The sequence below is a fragment of the Carassius gibelio genome, chromosome A4, assembly GCF_023724105.1.
Source record: "Carassius gibelio isolate Cgi1373 ecotype wild population from Czech Republic chromosome A4, carGib1.2-hapl.c, whole genome shotgun sequence".
In the NCBI taxonomy this organism is placed as follows: domain Eukaryota; kingdom Metazoa; phylum Chordata; class Actinopteri; order Cypriniformes; family Cyprinidae; genus Carassius; species Carassius gibelio.
This window is the reverse complement of record NC_068374.1, coordinates 10,394,678-10,412,566: the sequence shown is the minus strand read 5'-3', so window position 1 is coordinate 10,412,566 and position 17,889 is coordinate 10,394,678. Positions and strand designations below refer to the sequence as shown.

The 17,889-nt window shown below is 38.3% G+C and overlaps 1 long non-coding RNA gene across 1 annotated transcript; it reads right to left on the bottom strand.

Annotated features, from left to right (window-relative positions):
• Positions 1-341: 341 nt before the first annotated feature.
• LOC127970018 (uncharacterized) lies at positions 342-17,889 on the bottom strand. Its single transcript, XR_008156477.1, has 3 exons — positions 16,842-17,889; positions 3,408-4,988; positions 342-765 (listed from the first exon to the last, which is right to left on the bottom strand). It is a non-coding gene; the product is annotated as an uncharacterized LOC127970018 (long non-coding RNA).

Here is a 17,889-nt window from a genome sequence, read left to right as displayed (position 1 = left end):
AAGCACCTATTTGACAAGGTTAATGGAAGTCGATCGGAACGAAACTCGGTGGGCATGTTCGACTCATTGCCCTAAAGGTCTGTAAGTATTTTGAAAGAAATTGCCCACAACATTGTCACCTCCCACAGAACACAACAAAGCGATTTGATTACAGTGCCAACTATTTTCCAAAAATGATAATGCATCATTTTTGGAGTTTTACTGGCTGTTTCAATTACACTCTTCCAATAATTGTTTTTCTTACTCGTTGCATTTGGTCTGATGCTCCATGCCATGCTTAGCTCCTCGCTGTGGAACTTTTATTAACGATTTTCAGCCATTTCAATTACAATCATGCAATTATTAATTTCATTATTCATCATTGCATTTGGTCTGATGCTACATATGCTTAGCTCCTGATGTTGCCGCTGGAATGCTTGGCCCCGTGATTGCTGCTTGCAGCTATATTTATTATTATTATTCTTCCGACTGGGCGTCTATGGCAGCCCATAGAACCGAATGCGGGAAAGTTGTAATGGTTTGACATTCTGATAGAGGACAGTGCCAACATTAAGTACACCAATTTTGGTGTGTCTAAGTCAATCCCTCTAGCGCCACCAACTGTCCAAAATTTCACTTTAATTTTGTTAATAACTTTTTAACCCTAAGGCCAATCAACGAAATTCTTTTTTCTTCTGATTTCTGAGCTCATGCCGATTCGATTGCACCCTACGAAGTCATTTCCGTCATAGAAATATGACCGCCATTTTGAATTTCTTTAAAAACCTACTTTTTCGAACTCGTCCTAGACGGTTTGTCCGATTCACACGAAAATTAAGCCATATCATCCTCAGGCAGAGCTGACCAAAAGTTATGCAAATCAAATTGATTCGTCAAACCGTTTTCGATAAACGCTCTAACAAATTTTCTGTAGTGCTTACAAAAACAGTCGTAAGGCTGTATCTCAGCAACGACTTATCCTATTCAGACCAAACTTGGTACATGTCATAACAAGCATGACCTGAGGCAACATGCTGTGATTGGGCGCAGCGCCACCTACTGATCCGGAGATATGAAAAACTGCTATTTTTGCTTATAACTTCTGAACAGTTTGTCCAAAAATCATAACATTGGTCTTGTTAGATTCAGGGCAACATGCCGAGTCGACTGATATCCAATTTGACCATTTCGGCCATTTTGACTCTCGGCCATTTTGAATTTTGTGCTAAAATGCTGTATTTTCTGAACACATCAACGGATTGTTACGAAACATGGTATGGGTCATCAGCACAATGTCCTGAAGGAGTATGAGAAGTTTCGAAACAGCGCCACCTAGTGGTGATCTTCTATTTTTAAATGCTTATAACTTTGGGTGTGGTTGACTTATTTTCACGAGACTCATCAAATTGGACTCCTGAAACCTTACCGAGTCCTATGATACCAAACATGCTAGGTTTTGCCTTTCGGTTTGTGTAGCGTTGTGATTTAGCGCTTAAAAAACATTTGGCTATATCTTCGAAACCGCTTGTCTGATCGAGACGAAACCACCGTCAGAAGTTCGGAAACATAGGTCGATAGCTAGACACCAATGCCCAAATGCCAAAATATTGATAGTAAGGGGTAGTAATATTCAATCAAAGTCAAGAGTCAGTCATTTTTTACGTGCTTTTTCATATAAATGTCTATAACTCTGAAGTGAATTGAGATATTTTCACCAAAATTGACACACATATGTATGGGCTCACTCTGAGCACACATAAAAAAAATGGTGGGACTGAGCCTCTTGGTGGCGCTATAATAGAACAAAACATGAAATTCTCATTGACTTCAATACAGTTTTGTGAAATAAAATGCTATACTAAACAAATGCATTGGTGTAATATTACCAAACTCAGAATGTGCCAACAACACCATCCCCTGAAGGTATTCAAAATATTTTGAAACAGCGCCACCTAGTGGTCAAAAGTTATAACTCAATTTACGTAAAGGCTAATAACTTTTGAATAAATCTGGCTATTGACATGACGCTGGTCTTTGTAGATTCCTTGGGTCAAGTCGAGAACATAGATACAAAGTTTTCCTTATTTGGCTGAACTTCCTGTCCGCCATTTTGATTAATGTTGAAAACCTACTTTTTCGAACTCCTCCTAGACCGTTTGTCAGATTTTCACCAAATTTGACGTGGCTCATCTTCAGAACATGCTGGCAAAAAGTTATGGATTTCGTGTCGACATACGAAACGGTTCTCATTTAGCGCATCAACAAATCTGCTTGAAGGGTGCCAAAATGCATTTGAGGCTGTATCTCTGCAACACTTTGACATATTTGCACCAAACTTTGTATGTGTCATCGCCACCTCACACTGACCATGCCACATAAATTTGGTAACAGCGCCACCTATTGGTCAAGAGTAATAAACCATTCATTAACCATGAGTAATTACACTTTTTAAAATGCTAATAACTTGTTAATGCATTAGCCTATTTGAAGGAAACTGGGCTCAAAATATTCCCTGGCTTATGCCGATAACATAGATACCAAATATACCACGGTAAGCTGAACTTCCGGTCCGCCATTTTGATTTATGTTGAAAACATACTTTTTCGAACTCCTGATCAACCGTATGTCCGATTTTCACCAAATTCGAATCAAATGATCTTCAGGCTATACTGATTCAAAGTTATGGATTTTGAGTCGATAGACAAAACCGTTTTCGCATACCACATCGACGAATTTGAGGCACAATGAGAAAATGACACTTGAGGCTGTATCCCTGGAATGCTTTGGCATATTGACACCAAACTTTGTGTGTGTCATTGAAAAGACACACAGAGTACACCAAATTGATTTTATAACAGTGTCACCTATTGGTCAAGCTTGATAAACCAAGTAATCATGCTACTAGAGGTGGTATTGGTGTTTTTTTTTTTTTTTTTTCCAAAATTGCTGTTATTGCTCATTAATGTATTTGGTGTGATGCTTTATGCGATGCTTAGCTACTACATTTGCCGTTGGAGTGCTTGGCCCCGTAATTGCTGCTTGCAGCTATATTTAGGGGCCAAGCACCGAAGGTGCGTAGGACCCTCTTGTTTTTGTTGGCGTTCTTATTATTATTATTATTATTCTTCCGACTGGGCGTCTATGGCAGCCCATAGAACCGAATGCGGGAAAGTTGTAATGGTTTGACATTCTGATAGAGGACAGTGCCAACATTAAGTACACCAATTTTGGTGTGTCTAAGTCAATCCCTCTAGCGCCACCAACTGTCCAAAATTTCACTTTAATTTTGTTAATAACTTTTTAACCCTAAGGCCAATCAACGAAATTCTTTTTTCCTCTGATTTCTGAGCTCATGCCGATTCGATTGCACCCTACGAAGTCATTTCCGTCATAGAAATATGACCGCCATTTTGAATTTCTTTAAAAACCTACTTTTTCGAACTCGTCCTAGACGGTTTGTCCGATTCACACGAAAATTAAACCATATCATCCTCAGGCAGTGCTGACCAAAAGTTATGCAAATCAAATTGATTCGTCAAACCGTTTTCGATAAACGCTCTAACAAATTTTATGTAGTGCTTACAAAAACAGTTGTAAGGCTGTATCTCGGCAACGACTTATCCTATTCAGACCAAACTTGGTACATGTCATAACAAGCATGACCTGAGGCAACATGCTGTGATTGGGTGCAGCGCCACCTACTGATCCGGAGATATGAAAAACTGCTATTTTTGCTTATAACTTCTGAACAGTTTGTCCAAAAATCATAACATTGGTCTTGTTAGATTCAGGGCAACATGCCGAGTCGACTGATATCCAATTTGACCATTTTGGCCATTTTGACTGTCGGCCATTTTGAATTTTGTGCTAAAATGCTGTATTTTCTGAACACATCAACGGATTGTTACGAAACATGGTATGGGTCATCAGCACAATGTCCTGAAGGAGTATGAGAAGTTTCGAAACAGCGCCACCTAGTGGTGATCTTCTATTTTTAAATGCTTATAACTTTGGGTGTGGTCGACGTATTTTCACCAGACTCATCAAATTGGACTCCTGAAACCTTACAGAGTCCTACAATACCAAACATGCTAGGTTTTGCCTTACGGTTTGTGTAGCGTTGTGATTTAGCGCTTAAAAAACATCTGGCTATATCTTTGAAACCGCTTGTCTGATCGAGACGAAACCACCGTCAGAAGTTCGGAAACATAGGTCGATAGCTATACGCCAATGCCCAAATGCCAAAATATTGATAGTAAGGGGTAGTAATATTCAATCAAAGTCAAGAGTCAGTCAATTTTTACATGCTTTTTCATATAAATGCCCATAACTCTGAAGTGAATTGAGATATTTTCACCAAAATTGACACACATATGTATGGGCTCACTCTGAGCAAACATAAAAAAAATGGTGGGACTGAGCCTCTTGGTGGCGCTATAATAGAACAAAACATGAAATTCTCATTGACTTCAATACAGTTTTGTGAAATAAAATGCTATACTAAACAAATGCATTAGTGTAATATTACGAAACTCAGAATGTGTCAACAACACCATCCCCTGAAGGTACTCAAAATATTTTGAAACAGCGCCACCTAGTGGTCAAAAGTTATAACTCAATTTACATAAAGGCTAATAACTTTTGAATAAATCTGGGTATTGACATGATGCTGGTCTTCTTAGACTCCTTGGGTCACGCCGAGAAAATAGATATAAAGTTCTTTTTATTTGGCTGAACTTCCTGTCCGCCATTTTGATGAATGTTGAAAACCTACTTTTTCGAACTCCTCCTAGACCGTTTGTCTGATTTTCACCAAATTTGACGTGGATCATCTTCAGACCATCCTGGCAAAATGTTATAGATTTCGTATCGATATACGAAGCGGTTCTCATTTAGCGCATCAACGAAACTGCTGGAAGGGTGCCAAAATGCATTTGAGGCTGTATCTCTGCAAAGCTTTGACATATTTGCACCAAACTTTGTATGTGTCATCGTCACCTCACACTGACCTTTCCAAACTAATTTGGTAACAGCGCCACCTATTGGTTACACGTGATAAGCAAATAAATCCTATTACTAGTTTTTGTGTATATTGTTTTCAAGCCATTTTGCCTAAAATAATCTTAAAACTGTCTTAATTACTCATTCCTGCCGTTCGTCTGAAGCTTGCTTCTGTAGTGCTTGGCCCCGTTATTGCTGCTTGCAGCTATATTTATTATTATTATTCTTCCTCTTCTTCCACCCCAAGTCTATGGTAGCCCATAGAACCGATTGCGGGAAAGTTGTATAATTTGGCACACTAATAGAGGACTGTCTGAACATTAACCGTAGCAATTTTGAAGTCTCTAACTCAAACTCTCTAGCGCCACCAATTGTCTAAACTTTCAAAAACTTGATGCTAATAACTCTTGAACCGTAAGCCACAAAATGAAAATTCTTTTTTCCTGTGATTCCTTGGCTCATGCCGAGTCGAATGGACACCGAAATTCAAAAATCGCAAGGCTTAGTTTTTTCGCTATCGTCAATTGTTCGTAAAACCTACTTTTTCGAACTCGTCCTAGGCCGTTGCACCGATTGTCACGAAAATTGAATCAGATAATCTTCAGACCATGCTGGCAAAAAGTTATGGAATTCAAGTTGATTTCTCAAACCGTTTCCGAATAGCTCATGAACGAATTCTTCGAAAAGCACGCAAACGTGAACGTGAGGCTATATCTCCGCAACGGTTTGGCCTATTGAGACCAATCTTGGTGGGTCTTATAACAACCATTCCCTGGGACTACCTGCAGTGTTTCGGCGCTGTGCCCCCTAGTGGTCAGGAGATATGAAAAATGCATGTTTTTGCTCATAACTTCTGAACGGTTTTGCCAAAAATCACTTTTTTGAATTTAGTTGTAAATTGCTGTATCTTAAGAATCAAGTTCCGTATCGTTTCGCAAATAATTACAAAAATGTCCGGCTCCATGCCCTGAATGTACACAAAAAAATTGGGGGCAGCGCCACCTTGTGGTCAATAGTTATAACGATTTTTTCGAAAAATGCTAATAACTTTTGCATACATTAGCCTATTGTAACAAAACTGATGTTGATAGATTCCTTGGGTCATGCCGAGAACACCGATACCCCATTTTTCAATTTTGGCAAAATTTCCTGTCCGCAATTTTGATTCATGTTGAAAACCTACTTTTTCGAACTCCTCCTAGACCGTTGCTCAGATTTTCACCAAATTTGATTTGGATCATCTTCAGACCATGCTGGCAAAAAGTTATGGAATTTGTGTCGATACACGTAACCGTTTTCAATTAGCGTACCAACGAATTTGCTGGAAAGATGCCAAACTGCATCTGAGGCTGTATCTCTGCAAAGGTTGGAGATATTTACACAAAACTTAATATGTGACATTGTCACATCACATTGACCACGCCACATCATTTTGGTCACAGCGCCACCTATTGGTCAAGAGTAATAAACCAATCAATAACCGCTAATTATTACATTTCCAATAATGCTAATAACTTTTGATTGCATTAGCCTATTATCATGAAACATGTCTCAAAATGTTCCTTGGGACATGCAGACAACATACATACCAATTATGTCATATTAAGCAAAACTTCCTGTCCGCCATTTTGATTCATGTTGAAAACCTTTTTTTTTAAACTCATCCTCAACCGTTTGTCTGATTTTCACCAAAATTGAATCAGATCATCTTCAGACCGTGCTGACAAAAAGTTATGGATTTCGTGTCAATAGACGAAACCGTTTTTGTACAGTGCTGCTTCAGATGTCAGGCATCTTCACAAAATGAGTCTGAGGCTATATCTCTGCAAAGCCCATTAGTGGTCTTCCAGTGACATCTAGTGGTCGTAAATGCAATTTATCATACAACACTGTCTCTTTAACCTTTATAACTGTTATATGTTTTCTTAATTTCATTCCAAAGAAGCATACGCAATTTATGTATAATTTCACAGTCTAGATAATAGTACTGCACTGATTTTAAATAACCTAGATATGGCTGACAGTAAAAGAATAGAACAGAATTACAGACACACACAAACATGAAATGTTTAAACTAGTATATTAATACTCAATAAGCATGCTTAAACCCACTAACAGATGCACACATTTTGTTATATATATAGATAATTAAAATAAATGATGGGTGATAAAACCTATTGCTAGTCTTCTGTTTTTATGGGCTTCTATGTCATTTTTCAGGTTTCATTGCAATCATAATCTGGCATAATTATAAACATTAGATATATCTGTATGAATAAATTGGTAAACTTTGACTCAATGTGATCTGAAATGCTTGAACAGTAATATTAAATAATAGTAATATACATTTTTTCTAGATGAATCCCTCAACAAGCCCATAAACTGTAATGTTTTAGTCTTTAGTGAGCTCATTAGTGGTCTTCTGGTGACTTCTAGTGGTTATAATTGCAATTTTTTATTCAACACTGGGTTTTGAAGCTTTATAAATATTACAGTGTTCTTTTTTACCTAATCTCTGTTAAATTTTGCATGATTGTTTAGAAAAAATACAGATCTAATGCATGTGTGATTATATTACCCCTTTTTTTTTTGCAGTTTAATGCCATTCACAACAGAAATCTTTTGTTTTTTAGGCCTGTTTAACTGTTATAGCACCAGCTATTTTCTGATCTTAATGAAACTTTGCATGCTTGGTGGGTCATCTTTCACATGTTATAACCAAGTTTCATAAAGTTTTGAGTTTTTGTTTCAGTTTTATAGGCTTTAGGTTACATGTGGCCACGGCCCTTTCCTAAATGACCTCTTATAGCTAACCAAAGGACAAAATGCAACACATTTTTGAAAATTATTGATCTAGAGAGTCCAGAGAATATTATTGCAGTGGTTTGATCAAGACTGAACAAAAAACCAGGTGACAAAAAACATTCAAATTCGTGGACCAATTTTACGAAAAAGGCTATAACTCGGGAACAAAATGAGATATCTTCACCAAACTCAGAACTCATATGCATGAACAAAAACTTTAGTCAAATTATTATTTTTTTCCATATCTGCCACTTGGTGGCGCTACAGGATGAAAAGAAATCAAATGGCTATAACTAAGCAACCGTTGATCCAATCAACTTGAAAATTGATATGGCCCAATGTGGCACAAGTGCTCTATGAGGAATTTTACTTATCTTAAGAAACATGGCCGCCATTGGCCAAACAACTTTAAGCACCTATTTGACAAGGTTAATGGAAGTCGATCGGAACGAAACTCGGTGGGCATGTTCGACTCATTGCCCTAAAGGTCTGTAAGTATTTTGAAAGAAATTGCCCACAACATTGTCACCTCCCACAGAACACAACAAAGTGATTTGATTACAGCGCCACCTATTTTCCAAAAATGATAATGCATCATTTTACTGGAGTTTTACTGGCTGTTTCAATTACACTCTTCCAATAATTGCTTTTCTTACTCGTTGCATTTGGTCTGATGCTCCATGCCATGCTTAGCTCCTCGCTGTGGAACTTTTATTAACGATTTTCAGCCATTTCAATTACAATCATGCAATTATTAATTTCATTATTCATTGTTGCATTTGGTCTGCTTAGCTCCTGATGTTGCCGCTGGAATGCTTGGCCCCGTGATTGCTGCTTGCAGCTATATTTATTATTATTATTCTTCCGACTGGGAGTCTATGGCAGCCCATAGAACCGAATGCGGGAAAGTTGTTTTGGTTTGACATTCTGATAGAGGACAGTGCCAACATTTAGTACACCAATTTTGGTGTGTCTAAGACATTCCCTCTAGCGCCACCAACTGTCCGAAATTTCACTTTAATTTTGTTAATAACTTTTTAACCGTAAGTCCAATCAACAAAATTCTTTTTTCCTCTGATTTCTGAGCTCATGCCGATTCGATTGCACCCTATGCCGTCATTTTCCGTCATAGAAATTTGGCCGCGATTTTGAATTCTTTGAAAAACCTACTTTTTCGAACTCGTCCTAGACGGTTTGTCCGATTCACACGAAAATTTAACCAGATCGTCTTCAGGCAGTGCTGACCAAAAGTTATGCAAATCAAATTGATTCGTCAAACCGTTTTCGAAAAACGCTCAAACTAATTTTACGAAACGCTTAGAAAAACAGTCGTAAGGCTGTATCTCTGCAACGATTTATCGTATTCAGACCAAACCTGGTACATGTCATAACAAGCATGACCTGAGGCTACTTGCTGCGTTTCGGCGCAGCGCCACCTACTGGTCCGGAGATATGAAAAATTGCTATTTTTGCTTATAACTTCTAAACAGTTTGTCCAAAAATCATAACATTGGTCTTGTTAGATTCAGGGCAACATGCCGAGTCGACTGATATCAAATTTTACCATTTCGGCCATTTTGTCTGTCGGCCATTTTGAATTTTGTGCTAAAATGCTGTATTTTCAGAACGCATCAACGGATTGTTACGAAACATGGTATGGGTCATCAGCACAATGTCCTGAAGGAGTGTGAGAAGTTTCGAAACAGCGCCACCTAGTGGTGATCATCCTTTTTTAAATGCTTATAACCTTGGGTGTGGTCGACTTATTTTCTCGAGACTCACCAAATTAGACTCCTGAAACCTTACAGAGTCCTACGATACCAAACATGCTAGGTTTCGCCTTACGGTTTGTGTAGCGTTGTGATTTAGCGCTTAAAAAACATCTGGCTATATCTTCGAAACCACTTGTCTGATCGAGACGAAACCACCGTCAGAAGTTCGGAAACATAGGTCGATAGCTACATGCCAATGCCCAAATGCCAAAATATTGATGGTAAGGTGTAGTAATATTCAATCAAAGTCAAGAGTCAGTCATTTTTTACGTGCTTTTTCATATAAATGTCTATAACTCTGAAGTGAATTGAGATATTTTCACCAAAATTGACACACATATGTATGGGCTCACTCTGAGCACACATAAAAAGAAATGGTGGGACTGAGCCTCTTGGTGGCGCTATAATAGAACAAAATATGAAATTATCATTGACTTCAATACAGTTTTGTGAAATAAAATGCAATACTAAACAAATGCATTGATGTAATATTACGAAACTCAGAATGTGCCAACAACACCATCCCCTGAAGGTACTCAAAATATTTTGAAACACCGCCACCTAGTGGTCAACAGTTATAACTCAATTTAAATAAAGGCTAATAACTTTTGAATAAATCTGGCTATTGACATGACGCTGGTCTTTTTAGATTCCTTGGGTCAAGTCGAGAACATAGATACAAAGTTTTCCTTATTTGGCTGAACTTCCTGTCCGCCATTTTGATTAATGTTGAAAACTTACTTTTTCGAACTCCTCCTAGACCGTTAGTCAGATTTTCACCAAATTTGACGTGGATCATCTTCAGACCATGCTGGCAAAATGTTATGGATTTCGTTTCGATATACGAAACTGTTCTCATTTAGCGCATCAACGAAGCTGCTGGAAGGGTTCCAAAATGCATTTGAGGCTGTATCTCAGCAAAGCTTTCACATATTTGCACCAAACTTTGTATGTGTCATCGTCACCTCACACTGACCATTCCAAACTAATTTGGTAACAGCGCCACCTATTGGTTACACGTGATAAGCAAATAAATCCTATTAATAGTTGTTGTGTTTATTGTTTTCAAGCCATTTTGCCTCAAATAATCTTAAAACTGTCTTAATTACTCATTCCTGCCGTTCGTCTGAAGCTTGCTTCTTTAGTGCTTGGCCCCGTTATTGCTGCTTGCAGCTATATTTATTATTATTATTCTTCCGACTGGGAGTCTATGGCAGCCCATAGAACCGAATGCGGGAAAGTTGTTTTGGTTTGACATTCTGATAGAGGACAGTGCCAACATTTAGTACACCAATTTTGGTGTGTCTAAGACATTCCCTCTAGCGCCACCAACTGTCCGAAATTTCACTTTAATTTTGTTAATAACTTTTTAACCGTAAGTCCAATCAACAAAATTCTTTTTTCCTCTGATTTCTGAGCTCATGCCGATTCGATTGCACCCTATGCCGTCATTTTCCTTCATAGAAATTTGGCCGCCATTTTGAATTCTTTGAAAAACCTACTTTTTCGAACTCGTCCTAGACGGTTTGTCCGATTCACACGAAAATTGAACCAGATCATCTTCAGGCAGTGCTGACCAAAAGTTATGCAAATCAAATTGATTCGTCAAACCGTTTTCGAAAAACGCTCAAACTAATTTTACGAAACGCTTAGAAAAACAGTCGTAAGGCTGTATCTCTGCAACGATTTATCGTATTCAGACCAAACCTGGTACATGTCATAACAAGCATGACCTGAGGCTACTTGCTGCGTTTCGGCGCAGCGCCACCTACTGGTCCGGAGATATGAAAAATTGCTATTTTTGCTTATAACTTCTAAACAGTTTGTCCAAAAATCATAACATTGGTCTTGTTAGATTCAGGGCAACATGCCGAGTCGACTGATATCAAATTTTACCATTTCGGCCATTTTGTCTGTCGGCCATTTTGAATTTTGTGCTAAAATGCTGTATTTTCAGAACGCATCAACGGATTGTTGCGAAACATGGTATGGGTCATCAGCACAATGTCCTGAAGGAGTGTGAGAAGTTTCGAAACAGCGCCACCTAGTGGTGATCATCCTTTTTTAAATGCTTATAACCTTGGGTGTGGTCGACTTATTTTCTCGAGACTCACCAAATTAGACTCCTGAAACCTTACAGAGTCCTACGATACCAAACATGCTAGGTTTCGCCTTACGGTTTGTGTAGCGTTGTGATTTAGCGCTTAAAAAACATCTGGCTATATCTTCGAAACCACTTGTCTGATCGAGACGAAACCACCGTCAGAAGTTCGGAAACATAGGTCGATAGCTACATGCCAATGCCCAAATGCCAAAATATTGATGGTAAGGTGTAGTAATATTCAATCAAAGTCAAGAGTCAGTCATTTTTTACGTGCTTTTTCATATAAATGTCTATAACTCTGAAGTGAATTGAGATATTTTCACCAAAATTGACACACATATGTATGGGCTCACTCTGAGCACACATAAAAAGAAATGGTGGGACTGAGCCTCTTGGTGGCGCTATAATAGAACAAAATATGAAATTATCATTGACTTCAATACAGTTTTGTGAAATAAAATGCAATACTAAACAAATGCATTGATGTAATATTACGAAACTCAGAATGTGCCAACAACACCATCCCCTGAAGGTACTCAAAATATTTTGAAACACCGCCACCTAGTGGTCAACAGTTATAACTCAATTTAAATAAAGGCTAATAACTTTTGAATAAATCTGGCTATTGACATGACGCTGGTCTTTTTAGATTCCTTGGGTCAAGTCGAGAACATAGATACAAAGTTTTCCTTATTTGGCTGAACTTCCTGTCCGCCATTTTGATTAATGTTGAAAACTTACTTTTTCGAACTCCTCCTAGACCGTTAGTCAGATTTTCACCAAATTTGACGTGGATCATCTTCAGACCATGCTGGCAAAATGTTATGGATTTCGTTTCGATATACGAAACTGTTCTCATTTAGCGCATCAACGAAGCTGCTGGAAGGGTTCCAAAATGCATTTGAGGCTGTATCTCAGCAAAGCTTTGACATATTTGCACCAAACTTTGTATGTGTCATCGTCACCTCACACTGACCATTCCAAACTAATTTGGTAACAGCGCCACCTATTGGTTACACGTGATAAGCAAATAAATCCTATTACTAGTTGTTGTGTTTATTGTTTTTAAGCCATTTTGCCTAAAATAATCTTAAAACTTTCTTAATTACTCATTCCTGCCGTTCGTCTGAAGCTTGCTTCTGTAGTGCTTGGCCCCGTTATTGCTGCTTGCAGCTATATTTATTATTATTATTATTATTCTTCCGACTGGGGGTCTATGGCAGCCCATAGAACCGAATGCGGGAAAGTTGTAATGGTTTGACATTCTTATAGAGGACAGTGCCAACATTAAGTACACCAATTTTGGTGTGTCTAAGACATTCCCTCTAGCGCCACCAACTGTCCAAAATTTCACTTTAATTTTGTTAATAACTTTTTGACCGTAAGGCCAATCATCAAAATTCTTTTTTCATCTGATTTCTGAGCTCATGCCGATTCGATTGCACCATAGCAAATCATTTTCCGTCATAGAAATGTGGCCGCCATTTTGAATTTTTTAAAAAATTTACTTTTTCGAACTCGTCCTAGACGGTTTGTCCGATTCACACGAAAATTGAACCAGATCATCTTCAGTCAGTGCTGACCAAAAGTTATGCAAATCAAATTGATTCGTCAAACCGTTTTCGATAAACGCTCAAACAAATTTTACGTAACGCTTGCAAAAACAGTCGTAAGGCTGTATCTATGCAACGATTTATTCTATTCTGACCAAACTTGGTACATGTCATAACAAGCATGACCTGAGGCTACATGCTGTGTTTCGGCGCAGCACCACCTACTGGTCCAGAGATATGAAAAATCGCTATTTTTGCTTATAACTTTTCAACAGTTTGTCCAAAAATCATAACATTTGTCTTGTTAGATTCAGGGCTACATGCCAAGTCGACTGATATCCAATTTTACCATTTTGGCCATTTTGACTGTCGGCCATTTTGAATTTTGTGCTAAAATGCTGTATTTTAAGAACACATCAACGGATTGTTACGAAACTTGGTATGGGTCATCAGCACAATGTCCTGAAGGAGCGTGAGAAGTTTCGAAACAGCGCCACCTAGTGGTGATCTTCTTTTTTTAAATGCTTATAACTTTGGGTGTGGTCGACTTATTTTCACCAGACTCATTAAATTGGACTCCTGAAACCTTACCGAGTCCTACGATACCAAACATGCTAGGTTTCGCCTTACGGTTTGTGTAGCGTTGTGATTTAGCGCTTAAAAAACATTTGGCTATATCTTCGAAACCGCTTGTCTGATCGAGACGAAACCACCATCAGAAGTTCGGAAACATAGGTCGATAGCTATACACCAATGCCCAAATGCCAAAATATTGATAGTAAGGGGTAGTAATATTCAATCAAAGTCAAGAGTCAGTCATTTTTTACATGCTTTTTCATGTAAATGTCTATAACTCTGAAGTGAATTGAGATATTTTCACCAAAATTGACACACATATGTATGGGCTCACTCTGAGGACACATAAAACAAATGGTTGGACTGAGCCTCTTGGTGGCGCTATAATAGAACAAAACATGAAATTCCCATTGACTTCAATACAGTTTTGTGAAATAAAATGCTATACTAAACAAATGCATTTGTGTAATATTACGAAACTCAGAATGTGCCAACAACAACATCCCCTGAAGGTACTCAAAATATTTTGAAACACCTAGTGGTCAAGTTATAACTCAATTTACATAAAGGCTAATAACTTTTGAAAAGATCTGGCTATTGACATGACGCTGATCTTAATAGATTCCTTGGGTCAGGCCGAGAACATAGATACCAAGTTTTCCTTATTTGGCTGAACCTCCTGTCCGCCATTTTGATTAATGTTGAAAACCTACTTTTTCGAACTCCTCCTAGACCGTTAGTCCGATTTTCACCAAATTTGACATGGATCATCTTCAGACCATTCTGGCAAAATGTTATGGATTTCGTGTCAATATACGAAACGGTTCTCATTTAGCGCATCAACGAATCAGCTGGAAGGGTTCCAAAATGCATTTGAGGCTGTATCTCTGCAAAGCTTTGACATATTTGCAAAAAACTTTGTATGTGTCATCGTCACCTCACACTGACCATTTCAAACTAATTTGGTAACAGCGCCACCTATTGGTTACACGTGATAAGCCAATAAATCCTATTACTAGTTGTTGTGTTTATTGTTTTCAAGCCATTTTGCCTAAAATAATCTTAAAACTGTCTTAATTACTCATTCCTGCCGTTCGTCTGAAGCTTGCTTCTGTAGTGCTTGGCCCCGTTATTGCTGCTTGCAGCTATATTTATTATTATTATTCTTCCGACTGGGGGTCTATGGCAGCCCATAGAACCGAATGCGGGAAAGTTGTAATGGTTGGACATTCTGATAGAGGACAGTGCCAACATTAAGTACACCAATTTAGGTGTGTCTAAGACATTCCCTCTAGCGCCACCAACTGTCCAAAATTTCACTTTAATTTTGTTAATAACTTTTTGACCGTAAGGCCAATCATCAAAATTCTTTTTACATCTAATTTCTGAGCTCATGCCAATTCGATTGCACCCTAGCAAGTCATTTTCCGTCATAGAAATGTGGCCGCCATTTTGAATTTTTTGAAAAACCTACTTTTTCGAACTCGTCCTAGACGGTTTGTCCGATTCACACAAAAATTGAACCAGATCATCTTGAGTCAGTGCTGACCAAAAGTTATGCAAATCAAATTGATTCGTCAAACCGTTTTTGATAAACGCTCAAACAAATTTTACGTAACGCCTACAAAAATGGTCGTTAGGCTGTATCTCTGCAACGATTTATCATATTCAGACCAAACTTGGTACATGTCATAACAAGCATGGCCTGAGGCTACTTGCTGCGTTTCAGCGCAGCGCCTCCTACTGGTCCGGAGATATGAAAAACTGCTATTTTTGCTTATAACTTCTAAACAGTTTGTCCAAAAATCATAAAATTGGTATTGCTAGATTCAGGGCAACATGCCGAGTCGACTGATATCCAATTTTACCATTTTGGCCATTTTGACTGTCGGCCATTTTGAACTTTGTGCTAAAATGCTGTATTTTAAGAACACATCAACGGATTGTTACGAAACTTGGTATGGGTCATCAGCACAATGTCCTGAAGGAGCGTGAGAAGTTTCGAAACAGCGCCACCTAGTGGTGATCTTCTTTTTTAAAATGCTTATAACTTTGGGTGTGGTCGACTTATTTTCACCAGACTCATGAAATTGGACTCCTGAAACCTTACCGAGTCCTACGATACCAAAAATGCTAGGTTCCGCCTTACGGTTTGTGTAGCGTTGTGATTTAGCGCTTAAAAAACATTTGGCTATATCTTCGAAACCGCTTGTCTGATCGAGACGAAACCACCGTCAGAAGTTCGGAAACATAGGTCGATAGCTATACGCCAATGCCCAAATGCCAAAATATTGATAGTAAGGGGTAGTAATATTCAATCAAAGTCAAGAGTCAGTCATTTTTTACATGCTTTTTCATATATATGTCTATAACTCTGAAGTGAATTGAGATATTTTCACCAAAATTGACACACATATGTATGGGCTCACTCTGAGGACACATACAAAAAATGGTGGGACTGAGCCTCTTGGTGGCGCTATAATAGAACAAAACATGAAATTCCCATTGACTTCAATACAGTTTTGTGAAATAAAATGCTATACTAAACAAATGCATTTGTGTAATATTACGAAACTCAGAATGTGCCAACAACACCATCCCCTGAATGTACTCAAAATATTTTGCAACAGTGCCACCTAGTGGTCAAAAGTTATAACTCAATTTACATAAAGGCTTTTAACTTTTGAAAAGATCTGGCTATTGACATGACGCTGATATTAATAGATTCCTTGGGTCAGGCCGAGAACATAGATACCAAGTTTTCCTTATTTGGCTGAACTTCCTGTCCGCCATTTTGATTAATGTTGAAAACCTACTTTTTCGAACTCCTCCTAGACCGTTAGTCAGACTTTCACTAAATTTGACGTGGATCATCTTCAGACCATGCTGGCAAAATGTAATGGATTTCGTGTCGATATACGAAACGGTTCTCATTTAGCGCATCAACGAATCAGCTCGAAGGGTTCCAAAATGCATTTGAGGTTGTATCTCTGCAAAGCTTTGACATATTTGCACCAAACTTTGTATGTGTCACCGTCACCTCACACTGACCATTCCAAACTAATTTGGTAACAGCGCCACCTATTGGTTACACGTGATAAGCCAATAAATCCTATTACTAGTTGTTGTGTTTATTGTTTTCAAGCCATTTTGCCTAAAATAATCTTAAAACTGTCTTAATTACTCATTCCTGCCGTTCGTCTGAAGCTTGCTTCTGTAGTGCTTGGCCCCGTTATTGCTGCTTGCAGCTATATTTATTATTATTATTATTATTATTATTATTATTCTTCCGACTGGGAGTCTATGGCAGCCCATAGAACCAAATGCGGGAAAGTTGTAATGGTTTGACATTCTGATAGAGGACAGTGCCAACATTAAGTACACCAATTTTGGTGGGTCTAATACATTGCCTCTAGCGCCACCAACTGTCCAAAGTTTCACTTTTATTTTGTTAATAACTTTTTAACCCTAAGGCCAATCAACAAAAATCTTTTTTCCTCTGATTTCTGAGCTCATGCCGATTCGATTGCATCCTATGACGTCATTTTCTGTCATAGAAATATGGCCGCCATTTTGAATTTTTTAAAAAACCTACTTTTTCGAACTCGTCCTAGACGGTTTGTCCGATTCACACGAAAATTGAACCAGATTATCTTCAGGCAGTGCTGACCAAAAGTTATGCAAATCAAATTGATTCGTCAAACTGTTTTCGATAAACGCTCAAACAAATTTTACGTAACGCTTACAAAAACAGTCGCAAGGCTGTATCTCTGCAACGATTTATCGTATTCAGACCAAACCTGGTACATGTCATAACAAGCATGACCTGAGGCTACTTGCTGCGTTTCGGCCCAGTGCCACCTACTGGTCTGGAGATATGAAAAATTGCTATTTTTGCTCATAACTTCTAAACAGTTTGTCCAAAAATCATAAAATTGGTCTTGTTAGATTCAGGGCAACATGCCGAGTCGACTGATATCCAATTTTACCATCTCGGCCATTTTGACTGTCAGCCATATTGAATTTTGTGCTAAAATGCTGTATTTTAAGAACGCAGCAACGGATTGTTACGAAACTTGGTATGGGTCATCAGCACAAT